Genomic DNA, 15,198 nt, shown 5'->3' on the forward strand with positions numbered 1-15,198 from the left:
AGCCCAAATATAATGAACTAAGCACTGAGCTCAAGAGGATAAGGGGAAAAAAATCCTAAGGAAAGCAGAAGGAAGAAAATAATTAAAGAAAACAAGAAATAAAAAACAGGAGAGGAATAATAAACCACAAACAGGTTATTTAAAAGAATAATAAAATCAATGATCCTCTGATGAAATGAAATTTTTTTAATAGCAGAAATAACAGGAATGAAAAGGGGGACCAAAACAGCACTGTTTGGGTGAAAGGCCAAGTTAGGATTCCTCTCTCTTGCTGCACCACTTGCAAAGGAGACTAAGCAGCAAAATCAAATGATATGTGCGTGGAGCTCCAGCTCATGGAGGAAGATGTGGGCCCAAGGTGGGCAGAAGTGCCCAGTTTGCAGTTTGCTCAGTTGGCAACTGGTATCACCAAAAACATCAGTTATCACCAAAGAACTGGCGCAGTGAATCAGCACATAACGCTTGGCTGAATTGGGGTTTCTAGGCCACAACTTGGAGGGAACTTAAAACTGCTAGAAAGGATGAACCCTGAGGAAAGAAAGAAAAATAAAATGTAAGAAAAAAGCCACTGTAAATAAAAGTTTCAAATTTGTGAAGAAACATAATGATAAGATGGCTAACCAACACCTTGTGGAATTGTAATTCACCCAAAATGAAAATAATAGAGTAGACTGAAAAGGACTTTAAGAGAAGTATGTTTTGGGATCCTGAAAGCCAAACTAAAGAGTAAAAACTGCAGTTACAAAATTTGGTAAGTAGACATTCATCTATTCAACATTTATTGTTTTTTATGTGTAAGGCCATGTTTTAGATGCTAAAGTATAGCAGTAAATCAAACAGACAAAAATTACCACCCTCAGGAGATTGTCATTCTAGAGAGAATAAGTGCTATACACAAAAAAAAGGCACGAGATAGAAAATGCTGAACCTGGTAGGGCAAGAGGTGCAAATTCTTAGGTTTTAATATCTCAATGAAGAAGTTAGGGATACTATCATAGAGATAACTGGGGAAGAAAATTCCAGGCACAGGTAACAGCAGATACAATGATCCTGTGAAAAGAGCATGCTCGGTACATTTCATATATGTCAAAGGAGGCCAGTATGCCTGGAATGGAGTGAATAGCCCATGCGTTGGGCTCTGAGATCAGCCAGGAGTCTGCTTGAGGATTCTTTCCCTCTGCCCCCCCCTACTTGCACACGTGTGTGTGTTCTCTCTCTCTCTTTTTTCTTTCTCTCTCTCAATAAATAATCTTAAAAAAAGAAGACGTTACTGAAGCGTTTCAGAAGAGAAGGATCATTCTGACTCCTGTGTTGAAATAGATTCAAAAGGCAGGGATTTGAAGAAAGAGGACTAGTTAGGAAGCTATTATAGTAATTCATAATGTGATTAGAGCCACAAAGATAACAGTGGAAGGAGTGAAATGTGGATTTTGTTTGGTCTTGATTCAAACAACTGGGGAGATGTGACTATGAACTTGGATTATATGACACTGATAATTATTTTAGTTCTGTTACAATAATGGCATGTTTTTGTAATAAAACACCTATATTTAGGAAGATGAATACTGAAAAACTTAATAATTCTTCAGTTTGCTTTGAAATAGTCCAGAGGGGAGAAACGGAGCCCCCCAAATCAATAAAGATGTATAAGACTTAACATGATTTTCAAATGTGGCCTAGTGATCATATGCAGAGGGGTGTTCAAGTGGTAGTGAAGGCATGTTAGTTTATGTATCTATGTATAACTATGCAGAGATAATTGTCTGGAATGATTACATGCCAAAATGTTACTGTGGTTATCCCTGGATAATGGAAGTATGTGATGTGATTTTCTCCTTGGTATTGTCAAAAATAAACACATATTCCTTTGGTCATCAAAAAACCATAATTAAAAAAAAAGTAAAGAGAGAGCAGAAAGTATAACAGCAAAATACTATTCAAAGGAGGCTACTATAATGTTAATAAAAGACAAAATAGAATTTAAGGCTATTATTAAAAAGATAGGAGATAACAAGCGTTGGTGAGGATGTAGCAAAGAGGGAATCTTGGGACGCCTGGGTGGCTAAGTCAGTTAAGCATCTGCCTTTGGCTCAGGTCATGATCCCTGAGTCCTTGCTTGGCAGGGAGACTGCCTCTCTCCATGCTTGCTGTTCACCCTCCTAGATCTCACTCTCTTTCTGACAAATAAATGAGGAAAATCTTAAAAAAAAAAAAAAAAGGCAGGGTGGAGGGGAATCCTTTTGCACTATTGGTGAGAATGAAAACTGGTACCGTCACTGTGGTAAACAAAAGTATGGAGTTTCCTCAAAAATTTACAAATAACACAGACCTGTACCCCTGGGGATAAAAATATATGTTTATAAAAAATAAAAATTTAAGATAACTGACATATGAAAAAAATTTACAAATAAAACTACCATATGATTTAATGATTCCAATTCTGGTTATCCAAAGGAAATGAAATCACTATGGCAAAGATTATATACAGACACACACACACACACACGCACACACAGAATGTATATATGTATATATATGTGTGTGTGTGTATATATATACATAGACTATTATTCAGCCATAAAAAGAAGGAAATTCTGCTATTTGCAACAACATGTATGGACCTTGAGGGCATTATGCTAAGTGAAATAAGACAGAGAAGGACAAATATTACATGATCTCACTTTTATGTGGAATCCTAAAAAACTGATGTCACTGAAACAGAAAATGGATTCGAGATTGCCAGAGGCAGAAGGGTGGGCGTTGAAATGGGTGAAGAGAGTCAAAAGGTATAAACTTCAGTTATAAATAAGTTCAGGGGATGTAATGCACAGCATGGTGAGTAAAGTTAACAATACTGGTATATATATGAAAGTTGCTAAGAGAATAGATCTTAAAAGTTCTCATCATAAGAAAAGATTATAATGATGTGAGGTGATGCATGTTAATTAAACTTATTGTGGTGATCATTTCACTATATATATAGTGAAATTATGATTATATATATATAATCATCTATATATATGATTCCAATTCTGGTTATCCAAAGGAAATGAAATAATGAAATAATCATCTATATATATGATTATATATATATAATCATCATGTATATATATAATATAATATAATATATATAATCATCATGATGTACACCTGATACTAATAAATGTTATATGTCCATCATATCACAAGAGAACTGGAAAAGTATTTCTGGTTACACATTTAAAAAATAAAAGGCCAAAAAGTATTAATAGAAGAACATTTCATAATTATAAAGGGAACAACCCACTAAAATGATAAAATAATCATGAATACATATGTTTACAACAGAGATTCAACATACATAAAGCAAAAGACAGAATTACAGGAAGGAAAAGTAGCAGTTGTGTGAGATCTTTTAAAAATTTGTATCTGAAAATGATAGCTCAAGTATATGTTGTATGTTAAAGAATAAACACATACCAGGATGAATTTAGAATATTTAACCAGATGTGCCAAAAACAACAGAATTTTATTACTTTACATAAAATGAACTTTGAAAATAGATCATTTCAGGACTGGTTAATTCATCAACTCAATATCAGGAAACCATGTAGCTTTCTCTATGATTTTCTTGGCTTTCCTCTCATGATTGAAAGATGGTTACCACTGCTACATATATCATTTTCTTACAGAATAACATCCAAAGCAAGCAGAAAAGGAGGCTCATGTTACTCTATTTTTGTGAAAAAGGAGGATCCTTCAGAGGTCTCCAGCAGCCTTTCCCTTTGAGAAATAGGAATCACTAGTTTAGACCAAACATGATTCTTCCTTTGGAGCTGGACCCAACTTTTCTGAAAATATTGCCATCTAATATGCAAAGAAAATAAAAGAAATAAGGAAAAATATGGAAACAAGGAAAATAAGGAGAAAAGGAGAATGGTTTTGAGATAAGCAACCAATAGCATCTGGTCCCAAAATGAACAAGCTTGAGCTAGTGAAGAACCTGGCACCAAACAAGAAATACACATTCTTTTCAAGCATTCAAGGAATATTTGCAAAATTTTGCCTTGTCCTAAGTTATAAAAGAAGTTGCAACACATTTCCAAGAACTTTTATTATGTACACTGTGTTGCCTGACCAAAAGGTAACAAAAAACAGTCTATATAGTATATAAGAATAACCTCTTAAATAACTAATTAAAACAAAAGTTGCATAATATTTAAACCTAAAGACAATTTAAATACTACGTATCAAAACTAAAAGCATAGGTTTAGAATATAGAAAGTTACAAGGAACCTCACTCCCACCCTAACAAAAAAAGAAGTTAGCTAATCTACAAAACTGTAATTTTACCTAAGATCATCAGAGAGCTGATTTCAGAAGCTATAAAATAATTTGAATATCACAGAGGGACAAGCCTTCCCAAGGAGAGATGCAGTACGTAAACTGTTTCGTGGGCTGATAGACTTGTGCTAACAGAAATGTCAAAGTTCTTGAGGTAGGATTAGACCAGAAAGAAACTACACCAAAAAATTAGGAGTGTTGGAAATGGTAAAAAAAAAAAAGGTTAAATATAGAAAGCATTTTTTTCTTTTTTTAAAAACTGCTTTGACCCACACATACTCAGTCAATTGGTTTTTGAAAAGTTGCCAAGATAAGTCACTTGAAAAATATTCTTTAACAAATGATACTGAAATAATTAGATAACCATATGCAAAAAAAATGCCTGGACTTAACACATATGGCACCATATTTTTAAGAAACTCAAAATGGAACTCAAATTTAAGACATTTAAAACTATAAAACTTTTAGATGAAAATAGAAAGACTTTGTGAATTTAGGTTAGGGAATCATTTCTTAGATAAAAATCAAAAGGGACAAATATTTTGAAAGTTGATAAATTAAGCTTTACCTAAACCACAGAAGATGAGGAAATATTTGAAAAACATATCTGACAGAGGACTTGTATCCAGATATACAAAAATTGCTTACAAATCAATATAAATGTAGAATATTTTTTTAAAAAATGATTAAAATATTTTAACAGGCAATTCATGGAAGAGTGAAATGAAAAAAGCACATGAAAAGACGCTCAACTTCATTTGTCTCGAGGGAAATGCAAATAAAAAGCATAAGAGAGGGGTGCCTGGGTGGCTCAGTGAGTTAAAAGCCTCTGCCTTCTGCTCAGGTCATGATCTCAAGGTCCTGGAATAGAGCCCTGTGTTGGGCTCTCTGCTCAGCAGGAAGCCTAATTCCTAATTCTTTTTGCCTGCCTCTCTGCCTACTTGTGATTTCTGTCTGTCAAATGAGTAAATAAAATCTTAAACAAACAAAAAAGCAAAAGAGATACCAATACACCTATTAGGTTTGCTAAAAAATTTTCGTTAAAATAGTGCTAATAGCAATTGTGCCTGAATAGCAAAATAGTTGAGACTTTGATATATTGCCGGCAGGAATGCAACGTTTGTACTTTCTCATAAAATTAAGCATACACCCACCTTATGACCCAGCAATGGAATTTTTCTGTTGTTTACTTTTAACCCCTTGCTAACCTGCTAAACTGTAAGATTCTTATGTTTTGGGGCATCTACAAGTGAAAAAAGCCTTAACCTCTGCTTGTGTCTGTGAGATACACTCCTACCTCTGGAATGTATTAATAAATGATAAACCTCTTAAAATAAAGGTGCACTATTCTGATTGATTTGCAACAATTGTCCCATCTTCCCTTGAGTACACTTGGTAATGTCTAGAGATATTCTGGCTGTCACAACGTGGAGGTGTTTCTGGCAACTGGTGAGTAGAGGTCTGGTATGCAGCCAAACCCCTTACACTGCCCAGGATAGCCCTGCGTAACAAAGAATTATCTGCCCTAAATATCAGTAGTGACAAGGGCGAGAAACTTTAGCTTAGAGAGACTAAAAAGCACTTATATAAATCTAATAATTTCAAAATTTCCCTCCAATAAAGAAAGTATACAATGAATACTTTCAATGTGGTAATCTTTTAAAGAAAAATTATTCTCACAGAAGCCACTAGATTAGAAGCATTTCTTCAAGTTCATGCAATCAAAGCAGACTTCTTTGAAAACACAGGTTTAAAAAGAGCTACACCTTCTACCTGATGATGTCAGCGTGAAGTAAAATACAAAAGTACATTTTATTCTTTTTAAAGATTTGGATTTGCTTTCTCTTAAAAGAGAATAGTCGAACTCCCTACATTTTCTATATAGAATTGATGTCATAAACTAACATGACTTCTATATATTAAAGATAAGGGACAATGAAAAATTTTGTTTGGGGCACCTGGGTGGCACAGTCCCTTGAGTGACTGACTCGTGGTTTCGGCTCAGGTGGTGATTTCAGAGTTTGAGCTCCGGCTCGGTGGGGAGTCTGCTTGAGATTCTCTCTCCCTCTCCTTCTGCCCCCCCAATACTCTCTCTCTCTTTCTCTAAAACAAATAAATACATCTTTACTATTTCTTTTATTTAACCTAATTGCTTTAGAATTCTAACAAAAATTTTAAACATCAAGAATGTATTACATTCTATAGTGTGTCAATTTAAATGTTAGCTTTAAGAGCTTGAATTATCTTATATTGAGTTAATTAATAATCTTTGGATGCTTTGATAATTTCTAAGTAATATAGAATATTACTCTGTGCATAATTTTCATATGTACAGTTTCGGACTGGATTTCTTTGGTTATAGAGTGGTTTTATCTTTGAGTCCTGTTAGTGAAACTTAAAGCATGAAAAGAGATGACTGTGTGGCCATATTACATGTACTTATGAGCTGTACTAGTCCAATAAAAGCTTGTTGTATATGACAGGTAATTCTCAGCAGTCTCTTCCCAGTACTTTCTGTGAAGTATAAGTAGTTTCTTTGGTTAAATGTGGGTGATCAAGACTATCCTAAGTGTCATAATGGCAAGGAAGCATGAAGAGAGTAGTTTTATTCTATAATGAAGTATTTGATGTCAAATTTTAAAGGATATAAAAATGTGAAAGGATGAGGAAAATGATATGTCATACAGAAGGTGAACTTTATTTGCCTATTTCATAATAGGCACAGATAATGGTTCTAAATAGAAGCAATGAGATGTGTTAAAGTTTTTGTCAAATTATGCTTAGTTTTTATTAAGATAATTTTTAAAAATTTAAGATAACTTTTACAAATGCCAGCTATCATATCAATATAAATCTAGAATTTTTTCCTGTTATTGTAAAATGATAAATTGGTTTGGGGTGCCTGGGTGGCTCAAGCTGTTAAAGCCTCTGCCTTCAGCTTGGGTCATGATCTCAGGGTCCTGGGATCGAGCCCCATTGTTGGGCTCTCTGCTCAGCAGGGAGCCTGCTTCTTCCTCTCTCTCTGCCTGCCTCTCTGCCTACTTGTGATCGCTCTCTCTCAGTCAAATAAATAAATAAAATATTTTTAAAAAGATAAATTGATTTTAGAGCCTTTAGTCTGCTGTTAATGAAAAATAATAAGAGGGTATTCTTTATAGTCTGTATAATCCACCCAGGTAACTAAAATTTTCTATCTCACCAGAAAAGTTTTCAAGTTTTCTTTGCATTTTGGTGATTTTGATTACTAACTTGAAAACAAACACGGAAGTCCTTAGGTCTGAAAAAAAGCTAAAGTTCCTTATAACAGTGTTACCTTCTATGGTTTTTGTCACCTTCTATGTACCTTGGTTAATAGGCAGCCCAGCTAATGTCATTCATTGTTCTTTGACTTCTGTGAACCTTTCTTAATCGATTGACAAAATCCCATGATAACTTTTTTTGATTATGCTTTCTAAGATCAGACCCTAAAGATAAATATAAATGTATTTTTATTCCATATTTTAATATATTAAATATATACATAATACATTTCCAAAATGTCTTTTAGACCTAAAACACCTTTTCCAAGAGTTTCCCTGGGAAGTCACAAAGATTTGTTCTTTTACCTTACAAAAAAAAAAAAGGTAAAAATATTTGGGATTGTCAGATATGTTTCCCATTTCTTAATAGGCTCAACGTGATTATAAGAATTGCATCAGACGAGGTGTCAAATCAAAAGAAAAATTCAATCTTTTCTAGGTCAACCTTTAGGTAAGTACTACTTAACGCAAACATGTTTCAGAGATTGTGAACTAAGCATAATTTCTCACTGGCCTCACTATCCACACTATGTTTCATTCCCTTGAGGGGAAGAGTGATCAAATCCTTATCATATGGTCATGTATTGAATCCTAACAGAGAACTCTCCTCCATTCTCATTTAGCCTCAGCCATTCAGTCCTATCATCGGAGCTTCTTTCTGTTTCTCTCTCATGCTTGCCTGAAGTCTCTGCTTGTAATTCGCAGGTTAGAAATTAGGTCTTCAGCCAAGGAGAAGAGTCTTCGAAGAAAAGATTCTGTTATGTACTTTCAAGGTACTTGGTTGCTTACCTTGTTACTCTTCTACTAGGTAACTACTGATAGCTCAAGAAATTGAGAAAGTGGGGGCGCCTGGGTGGCTCAGTGGGTTAAAGCCTTTGCCTTTGGCTCAGGTCATGATCTCAGGGTCCTGCATTGGGCTCTCTGCTCAGCAGGGAGCCTGCTTCCTCCTCTCTCTCTGCCTACTTGTGATCTCTGTCTGTCAAATAAATAAATAAAATCCTTAAAAAAAAAAAGAAATTAAGAGAGTGGCAGTGAAAAGTGGATGGATCTGAGAAATATTTCAGACATGGAGACTGGATTTGTAGTCTATCATAGATATAGTTGTCAAGGTCAACAACATTCAGTTCAAGAATGTTAAAAGTGACACTTTTATTCTCACGCAGGTAGAAAGCCATTTCATGAAATGTCTGCCAGGATGTGTATCAGAAAAAAATGCTTATGGTTAAGTCCAGGAGAAAATGTCTAAGTAGCAACAATAACAAGCACTTTGCACTCTATTAAAGAGGATTAAATCCTATTTAATCTTCTCAATGCCCTGCAAATAGATATAATTGCCTCTATTTTACAGATTGAGGAAACTAAGGCTCAGGTGGTGAGAAACTCACTCAAGGTCATACAGTTAATAAAAGTAGAGTGAGATTCTAAACCAATTAGCCTGATTCTAAGCACTGGATTGTAGTACCAAATTTAACATCAAGAGTAAAATAAAAAACAAACAAACAAGCAAACAAATAAATAAATAATTTTAGCCTGAAAACATGTTAACATTCCTAAATTCCTGCTTTGGATCTTGAACCTCTTGCCTTTGAGGACCCTTTTCTGACCTTGTTCTATCTTTACTTTCTCCAAAAGGTAAAGAAGTTGCAGGTCAACAGGATGTGCCATTGAGTACTCATGCTCCCTCTTCTATTTTTTTTTTTCTTAAGATTTTATTTATTTATTTGAGAGATTGAGGGAGCACAGAGGGAGAGGGAGAAGCAGACTCCCTGCTGAGCAGGAAGCCCAATGCTGGCCAATACCAGGATCCTGGGATCATGACCTGAGCTGAAGTCAGATCCTTAACCAACTGAGGTACCCAGGGACCTTCATGTTCCCTCTTCTAGACCATGTTTGGGCTGCTCCAAATCTGGAATTTCTGCTCAGTATCCTTAGGAACATTATGAGTCTTTTTCTGGCTAGCCTGCAGAGGGTGGCCTGTGCAGCTGCTACCTTTTTTTTTTCTAAATTAAGCTAAAATTTATACATAACATCATTAGTTTCAGGTGTACAATATAATAAATTGATCTTTGTATATACTATGTACATACTACCAAAAAAATCACAATAATCCAGTTACCATCTGTGACCATACAATTAACCCCTTTTACCTATATGCCCACATACTACCTCCTTCCCCTCTGATAGCCATCAATCCATTCTATGAGTTTTCTTTGTTCATATATGTATGTATACACGCACATATAAATACATATATATGTATATATATGATATACTCTACACATATAAAATATATGTGTATATACATATATTCTACATATAAGTGAAATCCTACAGTATTTCTCTTTCTCAGTCTGACTTATTTCACTTAGCAAAATACACTTGAGGTCCTCTCATGCTGTTATAAATGGCAGGATTTCCTTCTTTTTATGGCTGAATAGTATTCCTGTGTGTGTGTGTGTGTGTATTTCACATCTTCTTTATCCATTCATCCATTGATGAATATTTAAATTGTTTCCATATCTTGACTATTGTAAATAGTGTAATGAACATCAAAATGCATATATCTTTTTAAATTAGTTTTCATTTTTTTCAGATAAATATCCAGAAGTGGTATAGCTGGATCATATGTTAATTCTATCTTTATTTTTTCAAGGAACCTCCACGGTGTTTTCCATAGTGGCTGCACCAGCTTGCATTCCCACCAACAGTGTATGAGGCTTCCTCTTCCTCCACATCTTCTCCAACACTTATTTCTTGATTTTTGTTTGTCTTTTTAAAAAAACATTTATTTATTTATTTATTTATTTATTTATTCAAGAGAGAGGGAGAGAGCAGGGGAGGAGCAGAGGGAGAGGGACAAGCAGACTGTATGCTGAGTGAGGAGCCTGACTCCAAGACCCCGAGCTTATGACGTGAGCTGAAATCAAGAGTCACCCTGCTACCCCTGTTTTCATAGCAGACATTCTGTTGATGTGAGCTTATATCTCATTGTGGTTTGACTTGCATTTCACTAATAATTAGTGATACTGGAAATATTCTTATGTGCCTGTTGGCCATCTCTATGACTTCTTTGGAAATGGATTTTTCATTTTATTTGCTTTTGAGTTACTTATATATTTTGGATATTAACCTCTTATCAAGCATATGATTTGCAAATGTTTTCTACTACTCAGTAGTTTGTCTTTCACTTTATTGATGGTTTCCCTTGCTAAGCAGAAGCTTTTTAGTGTGATATAGTCATACTTGTTTATATTTGCTTTTGTTGCCCTAGCTTCTGGAATAAAATTCAAAAATTCAATGCTGATGTTATTATCAAGAAACTTATCACTTGTGTTTCCTTCTAGGAGTTTTATGGCTTCAGGTCTTATATTTAAGTCTTTGGTCTATTTTTGAGTTAATTTTTCTGTAAGGAGTTGGTCCAGTTTCATTCTTTTGCATGTGGCTGTCCAATTTCCCCAACATCAGTTATTGAAGAGATAGATTGTCCATTCCCTACTGTGTATTCTTGGCTCCTTTTTCATAAATTAATTGACCATATATAAATGGGTTTATTTCTGGGCTCTCTATTCTCTTCCATTGAGTTGTGTGTCTGTTTTTATGCTGGTAACATAACTATTTTGGTTACTATAGCTGTGTAGTATAGTTTGAAATCAGGGAGTGTGGTACCTTCAGCTTCGTTCTTCTTTCTCAAGATTGCATTGACTGGCCTGTACTTCTTGTGTGTATATCTCTTTGCTCAAGGACAGGCTTTCCGGGGTGCCTGGGTGGCTCAATGGGTTAATAAGCCTCTACCTTTGGCTCAAGTAATGATCTCAGGGTTCTGGGATCGAGCCCTGCATTGGGCTCTCTGCTCAATGGGGATCCTGCTTCCCTCCGCCCCCGGCCTGCCTCTCTGCCTACTTGTAATCTCTGTCTGTCAAATAAATAAATAAAATCGTAAAAATAAATAAATAAATAAATAAATAAATAAATAAATAAATAAAATAAAAAATAAAAATAGATAGGCTTTCCTTCTCCTACGCTTCTGCAGAAAACTCTTGAATTTGGCCTTCCAGGTCATTTTGAGGTATATTTAGTCAAGGTAAGAAAACAGTTGTCTTGTTTTAGGACTACTGTACATTATTTCATTTATATTTATAGAGTAATCATTTAATATTTTTCTAATAATATTGTATTAATTTTTATATTAATATTTATTGATATTCTTTAATAAATATTGGAACTTTTAATATCTGAATGTTATGGTAATAAATATCTATATTTACCTAAAGATAAAATTCTGGGGTGCCTGGGTGGCTCAGTTGGTTAAACGACTGCCTTCAGCTCAGGTCATGATCCTGGAGTCCTGGGATTGAGTCCTGCATCAAGCTCCCTGCTTGGCAGGGGGTCTGCTTCTTCCTCTGACACTCCCCCTTCTCATGCTCTCTCTCTTTCCTTCTCTCTCTCTCATTCTTTCTCTCAAATAAAGAAAATCTTTAAAAAAAAAGATAAAACTCTAAAATTTTAAACTAAACTCAGTTATAAATTTTTTTGGTTTTGGGAGAGAGAGAGAGAGAGAGAGAAAGCAAGGAGGGGCAGATGGAGAGGGAGAGAGAGAATCATAAGCAGGCTCCATGCCCAGCACAGAGCCTGAATCAGGGCTTGATCTCACAATCCTGAGATCATGACCTGAGCTGAAATCAAGAGTTGGAAGCTTAACCAACGGAGCTACCTAGGTGGCCCAGTTATGAAATGTTTTTAAAAATTGTTGACCAAATAATAAAATTAATGTTACATTCTTCTATTACTAATCTTTAGTAACTAGCACACAAAATTTCCCTAATAGCTATTCTCCATAATGATAAATTAAGATTTTTTTTCAATACATTTTATAAGCTAGACCAGTTTCGGTTTCACAGAAAATACAGAGCTCTCCCATATCTCTTTGCCCCCATATTTGTACAGCCTCCCCCATTCTCAGCATCCCCCACCATTTGCTACAACTGATTAACCTACAATGGCATGTCATTATCAAACAAAGTCCATTGTTTACATCAGGGCTCATTCTTGGTATTTCATATTCTAAGGGTTTGGAAATGTATACTGACATGTGTCCACAATTATGTTATCATACAAAATCCTTTGTACTTTACATATTCATCTCTTCCTCTCTCCAACCCCTAGCAACCACTGTTTTTTTTTAACTGCTTCTGTTGTTTTGCCTTTTCAGGAGGTTACACAGTTGGAACCAATAGTATATACTTTTTCAAACTGGCTTCTTTCACTTAGTAATATACATTTAAGTTTTCTCCATGTTTTTTCATGGCTCAATAGCTCATTTCTTTTTAGCATGTAATAATATTCCATTATCTGGATGTACCATGGTTTGTTTATTCATTCAACTACTGCAGGACAGCTTGGTTGCAACCAAATTTAGGTAGTTATGATTAAAGCTACCATAAACATCTGTGTGCAGGTTTTTGGGTAGACATAAGTTTTCAGTTCTTTTTAGCAAATACCAAGGAGCATGATTGCTAGCTCATACAGTTAGAATATGTTTCATTTTTTAAAAAAATTTTAAATTTATTTTTATCATTATGTATTTATTTACTTATTTATTTTGGAAGAGAGAGAGAGGGGGTAAGAGAGAAGGGGAGAGGAGTGGGGAGAGAAGTGGAGGGGGAGAGAGAATCCTAAGCAGGCTTCATACCCAGCACAGAGCCTGATGTGGGTCTTGATCTTGTAAGACCCGCGGATCCCCTTACCCAAGAATCCAACACTGCCACAGGATGCAATCAGCAAGAGGTTCTTTATTGTAGCGCAGGCGCCTGCGGGTGGTCAGCAGCTCCTGCTAGCTGAGCACTCCAGGCCGGGGTGGTGCAGGATTTTTATAGACAGGTACAAACAAGTTTTGGATGGGGCAGGGCTGATTGGCTGACAATTTGAACATTTGAAAAAGGCATACTTGGTGTTTGCGGATTGGCTTTGGAGGACCCGCGCGCGAAGAAAAAGGCGGGAAGGGGGAATGAGGAGGGGGAGTTGGACCTTATTACTCAGCAGAGATGCATCCTGCCTACGTGACTATGTGGCCCCCTGCCTCCTGCCTACGTGACTTTGTGGCCCCCTGCCTATGCCTCGGCTATTAGCAGAAGGTATCTTGTTCAAACAGGAGACCAGTGTCACACCCTAAAAGCCAAGTGGTTACAAGAAGGCAAAAGAGCGGTTAAATAATTAACAACTGGGGGAAGGGTGTCTATACGCGGGGTCTTTCAATCTCACAACCCTGAGATCATGACCTGAGCCAAAATCAAGAGTCAAATGCTTAACCAACTGAGCCACACAGGTGCCCCAAGTATGTTTCATTTTGTAAGAAACTGCTAAACTGTCTTCCAAGTGGCTTTACCATTTTGTATTCCTAGCAGCAATGAATGAGGATGTTGCTCCACATCCTCATCAATACTTGGTGTTGTCAATGTTCTGGATTTTGGCCATTCTAATACATGCATAGTAGTATCTCATTATTGTTTGTTGTTCTCATTTGCATTTCTTTGATGACATAAGATGTGGAGCATCTCTTTATATGCTTCTTTATCACCTGCATATCTTCTTTGGTGAAGTGTCCGTTACAGTCTTGATCTTGTCTTTTTTTTTTTTTTTAAGATTTTATTTATTTGTCAGAGAGAGGGAGAGAGAGCGAGCACAGGCAGACAGAGAGGCAGGCAGAGGCAGAGGGAGAAGCAGGTTCCCTGCCAAGCAAGGAGCCCAACGCGGGACTCAATCCCAGGACTCTGGGATCATGACCTGAGCCGAAGGCAGCTGCTTTAACCAACTGAGCCACCCAGGCGTCCCTTGATCTCGTCTTTTAATAGGGCTGTTTTTTTTTAATTGAAATATAGTTGACATATGATGTTATATTACTTTCAGATGTACAGGCACCTGAAAGTGATCTGACAGTTCTAGACATTAACTCAGTGCTCACCATGATGTCTAGTCACCATATATAGCATCATACTATTACTGACTATATTCCCTATACTGTACTTTATATCTCCATGACTTATTTATTTTATAACTGAAAGTTTGTATCTCTTAATCCCAACTAATTGAATTTGTTTTCTCATTGTTTGAGTTTTGAAAGTTCATATATATTTTGGATAAGAGTCCTTTATCAAATATGTCTCTTGGAAATATTTTCTCCCAATCTGTGTATTGTCTTCATTCTCTTGACAGTGACAATTACAAAGCAGGTATTTTTAATTTTAATTATGTCTAGCCTATCAGTTCTTTCTTTCATGGATCATGCCTTTGGTATATATCTAAAAAGTTATCATCAAACTCAGGGCAACCTAGATTTTCTCCTGTGTTATCTTTTAAGAGTTTTATAGTTTAAATTTTAAATTTAAATCTGTGATCCATTTTGAATTCATTTTTGTTAAAGGTGTAATGGTTATACCTAGATTCTCTTTTTTGTATGTACATGTCTAGTTATTCCAGCACCATTTGTTGAAAATACTATCTTTTCTCCATTATATTACCTCTTTTCCTTTTCTTAAAAATCAGTCGACTATATTCATGTGGGTATATTTCTGGGCTCTCT

The sequence above is a fragment of the Neovison vison genome, chromosome 13 (genome assembly GCF_020171115.1).
Source record: "Neovison vison isolate M4711 chromosome 13, ASM_NN_V1, whole genome shotgun sequence".
In the NCBI taxonomy this organism is placed as follows: domain Eukaryota; kingdom Metazoa; phylum Chordata; class Mammalia; order Carnivora; family Mustelidae; genus Neogale; species Neogale vison.